Raw genomic sequence first — 2881 nt, 5'->3', positions numbered from 1 at the left:
ATCTAAAAATAATTTGATTTGACAATATATTTAATATAATTACAGAAAATTTAAATGTGTTTAAACAAATTCTATTGGAAATCGCAAAGTTTAGATTTAATTGAGAGCGAAAGCTTTACTTTTGTAGAAATATTTATTTAATTATCTAAAAATCAATTTTATTTGTAAGTCAGTTATCACACATTCCAAAGAAGTTCATGCAACTTGTCTCAAGGCAAAATGCTACTTACGGCAAGTTGCAATTTATATTACCTAGTGCACCTATTCTTTCATATAACATTTTATCCACATATGTTAAAGTAGGTACAAATAGCTGCATTTAATTATTCTAATTTTAAACAAAATCAATTCTAATTTAAACTGCATTACAAGTAACTCGTAACATTTACTTGGTGCATCATCCCTCTAGTAAAATGCACGCATGCAGTTTATATTGTGCTAGGTCTATATCTATCTAGATTCGAATTTGTGTTATACTTACCTACATTTGTAAATCTATAATATACACATGTAAATAGACATATACATATATATATATATATATATATATATATATATTTATAGTTCATGGGGGGTCGATGCTTTTCCTCGGAACAGGGTAAATACAGTTGCCATAGTTCGGTCGGAACAGGGTAAATACAGTTGCCATAGTTCGGTCGGTACTACAACATTGCACACACTCTAGAAAAATAGACAAAAAATACTTATTTTTTAATAAAAAAAATTAAAAATAGTTAAATAAATTTTATAAATAATCGTACTTAATTTGTTGCAAAAATGCACATTTAAATTTCATTATTTATCAAGTATTTTGTTGTTACAAATTTGCAACTAAACTCGTGAATTTTTATAAAGTTAGTGTTGGTGATAGTAGGACTTTAAAATAATATAGATATACTAAATTAATATTATATTATTATTTGAAAAAATAGTTATTTGAAATTAATTATGCACTTTATATAATCTTTTCTTTCAATTACTATATTTGTTACAACTGCTAAATAATTTAACATCTTTAACATCTTTAACAATAATGAACTATAACATAAATTTAAATAAAAAGAGTACAAAATAAAGTATAGAATTTTTATTAAAATGATATCTGATGTATGTTGATTTTATATAAAATAAAAGCAAATAATAATAATAATAATAGTAAAATTAATAAATAAAATAAATGAAATTTCTGAATAATAAAATAATACTAGGAAAACAATAAAGTGAAATAAAAGCAATAAGTGATAGATAATAATAAATATATCAAAATAACAATATTAGAAAATAAATAATATAATAATAATAATAATAATAATAATAATAAATAATATCAATATCAATGTTAGAGTTTACAAATGGCTTTTACAAATTTATGATAATTATATAATCAAAAAAAAATAAAATTAAATTATATACTGATTTTTTATATAGATACTTTAATTATTATTAGATAAGAGATAGATTAATTATTTATTTTTTAAACCAAACGTCTCATAATTAATATTTAATAACTAAAATAATATCTATATTTTACATATAATTTTAATTTTTGCAAATAGTTTATTTTATACATTATTTTACATAAATCTGTGTATAAAAATATAATATTCATCTAATAGTGAAAATAAATACAAATACTCGTTAGATGATACAAATTATAATAAATTTACATATAATAAATAAATAAAAATAATACATACTTTTTGCATAACTGAATTTGTAAAGTTGAGTTTTAGAATATTTTTTACTAATTTTATTAATAATTGAAATTGAAACTTAAATATTTGAAAATATATACAAATATTTTTTATATGATAAAAATTATAATAAATTTACTCATATGATAAATAAATAAAAATACATACCTTTTGCATAACTGAATTTGTAAATGTAAATTTTGGAATAACATTTATAAATTTTATTTAATAAATATTTAATAATTAAAATTGAAATTTAAATATTTGAAAATAAATACAAATATTTGTTATGGGATAAAAATTATAAAAATTTACTCATATAATAAATAAATAAAAATAATGCATACTTTTTGCATAACTGAATTTGTGATGTAAATTTTGCAATATCTTTCAGAAATTTTATTTAATAAATATTTAATAATTGAAATTGAAATTTAAATATTTGAAAATAAATACAAATATTCGTTATTATAATAAATTTACTCATATAATAAATAAACAAAAATAATACATACTTTTTGCATTAACTGAATTTGTAAATGTAAATTTTCGAATATCTTTTAGAAATTTTATTTAATAATTAAATTTGAAATTTGAATATTTCAATATGAATACAAATATTCATTATATGATAAAAATTATACTATATAAATTTATAATATATATATATATATATATATAATTATAAATAAATAAAAATACATACTTACATTTTCTATAACTGAAATAAAATAGTAAATTTTGGAATAATTTTTACAAATTTTATTTAACAAATATTTATTAATTTTGTGATGAATTTTGCGAGTAAAATTTGTTTTAAAAATCTGTATCACCAAAATTTATTATTGAGGCATAGATTTACAGAAAAATAAAAAATTAACTCAAAAAACAATTTTATGTTTTGCAAATTGTTTAAAAGTATAACATGTAATATAACACTGTGTAAATAAATTTTAATATTCCTGAATTTGTCAATAATTTATTTAAAATAAAAATAATTATTTTCTAGTATTACACAACAAAAACGTTAATAAAAAATTAGTTACTTTTTTATTGAAAAAAATTGTTTTAACCAGAAAAAATAAATGTGAATGTTTATGTCTAATACAAGTTACGATATTGGAGGAAATATTGTCAATTTTGTATAAATTTTATTATTGGTAAGTGAAACTAAGTATAACTATATA

Source organism: Ctenocephalides felis, unplaced genomic scaffold (genome assembly GCF_003426905.1).
Source record: "Ctenocephalides felis isolate EL2017-DRISC unplaced genomic scaffold, ASM342690v1 CF-g0.4_SCAFFOLD_03573, whole genome shotgun sequence".
NCBI lineage: Eukaryota > Metazoa > Arthropoda > Insecta > Siphonaptera > Pulicidae > Ctenocephalides > Ctenocephalides felis.
The sequence above is the reverse complement of the archived record's forward strand: the minus strand, read 5'-3'. Positions refer to the sequence as shown.